Source organism: Neovison vison, chromosome 9 (assembly GCF_020171115.1).
Source record: "Neovison vison isolate M4711 chromosome 9, ASM_NN_V1, whole genome shotgun sequence".
In the NCBI taxonomy this organism is placed as follows: domain Eukaryota; kingdom Metazoa; phylum Chordata; class Mammalia; order Carnivora; family Mustelidae; genus Neogale; species Neogale vison.
Window position 1 is genome coordinate 98876877 of NC_058099.1, and position 2286 is coordinate 98879162.

The following is a 2286-nucleotide window of genomic DNA, read 5'->3' on the forward strand; positions in this document are numbered from 1 at the left end:
CAACTTCTTTCAAGATATGTCTCCAAAGGCAAAGGAAACAAAAGTGTACCCCAATGTTTATAGCAGCAATGGCCACGGGCACCAAACTATGGAAAGAACCAAGATGCCCTTCAACGGACGAATGGATAAGGAAGATGTGGTCCATATACACGATGGAGTATTATGCCTCCAACAGAAAGGAGGAATACCCAACTTCTGTAGCAACATGGACGGGACTGGAAGAGATTATGCTGAATGAAATAAGTCAAGCAGAGAGAGTCAATTATCATATGGTTTCACTTATTTGTGGAGCATAACAAATAGCATGGAGGTCAAGGGGTGTTAGAGAGGAGAAGGGAGTTGGGGTAAATTGGAAGGGGAGGTGAAACATGAGAGACTACGGACTCTGAAAAACAATCTGAGGGGTTTGAAGTGGCGGGGGGAGTGGGAGGCTGGGGTACCAGGTGGTGGGTATAATAGAGGGCACGGCTTGCATGGAGCTATGGGTGTGGTGAAAAAATAATGAATACTGTTTTTCTGAAAATAAATAAATCAATTTAATAAAAAAAGATACTTGTTAACCAAATCTAGCAGCATCTTAAGTGGATTATCCATCATGATGTATTGTGATTTATCACAGCAATGGAAAGATGTTTCAAGATATGAAAATTAATCAGTATAACATATGACATTAATAGAATGAAGGAAATAACAAACATGGCTTTTCCCTTTTGTGGCCATTGCTGAAATGTCAGTAGCCAAAATGAAATTCAATCCTTTTGTGACTTCTGATCAGAGAAGAACTGTAATAGGCATTTCAATGCACCCTCCCATATCTGCAGGAAGACTATGCCTTCCCCTCTTTCCATAGAGCTGAGATAGAAGTACAACATTTTTTATTATGTTAAGTTAGTCACCATACAGGAAGTACATTTGATCCATGCCCATCTGAAAGGATGATGAAGTACAGGTTGTATGAAAACACTACAGAGGCCAGCAAATTGGCAAAGTAGTCCAAGTTTATAAGAAGAAATACATCATATACATTGAACAGTACAGTGAGAGAAGGCCAATAGCACAACCATCCATGTGGGCATTCACCCTCACAAGGTGGTTACCACTAGACTAAAACTAGACAAAGACCACAAAAAGAAAGTCATATATCACCATGTAGAAAAGGAAAGGGGCAAATAGAAGGAAGAAACAATTGAGAGGATGCGGGAATAAACTAATCATATACATGACTTTAAATAAAAACTGTTAAAATGAAGAAGACATAATTATCTCAGTTAATGCAAAAAATTCAATGAAATCTATCATTCTTTTATATATGGAAAATGTATATCTACACACACACACACACACACACACACATATATATATATATATGAAGAAGATAATCTAACTAGGAACAGAAGGTACTGTCCTAAATGAGCAGAAGAGTACAAAAACCCCACAGCTAACATCATACTCAATGGTGAAAGGATGAATGCTTGCTTTTGCCTCTTCTATTCAGCCTTGTACTAGGAGTTCTAGCCAAAGTAATTAGGCATGAAAAAGACATAAAATACATCCAAATTGGAAATGAAGAAGTACAGTTACCTGTTTGCAGCTGACATGATCCTATATACAGAAAAGCCTAAAGAAGTCACAAAACACTATCTGAGCAAATTAACAATTTCAGCGAAGTTGCAAGATATTAGATCAGCACAAAAATCAGTTGTTTTCTATAATCTAGCAGTGACCCAATCAGAAAATAAAATTTAGGTTAACAAATCCACTTACAACAGCATGTAAAAGAATACAATGGGATACAAGCCATCAGAAAGGATGCATATCTACCATTTGCATTGACATGGATGGAACTGGAGGGGTTTTGCTAAGTGAAATAAGACAAGCAGAGAAAGACAATTATCATATTATTTCGCTCATATGTGGAACATAAGGAATAGCATGAAGGACCACAGGGGAAGAGAGGGAATACTGAATGGGAAGAAATAAGAAAGGGAGACAAACCAAGAGAGACTTGGGACTTCAGGAAACACACTGAGTGTTATGGAAGGGAGGGGAGTGAGGGGTTGGGGTAACTGGGTGATGGATATTAAGGAGGGCACGTGTTGTGATGATCACTTGGTGTTAATACGCAACTAATGAATCACTGAACACTACATCAAAACTAATGATGGACTACTATTTGTTGGCTAACTGGACATAATAAAAAATAGAAGAATAAAATACTTATGAATAAATTTAACCAAGGAGATGTCAGACTCGTACACTGTAAACTACAAACTACCAGTGGCTGAA

General features: G+C 37.8%; 1 pseudogene; it reads left to right on the forward strand.

Annotated features, from left to right (window-relative positions):
* Positions 1 to 742: 742 nt before the first annotated feature.
* On the forward strand, positions 743 to 1206 carry LOC122916986 (annotated as a pseudogene).
* The last annotated feature ends 1080 nt before the right edge of the window (positions 1207 to 2286 follow it).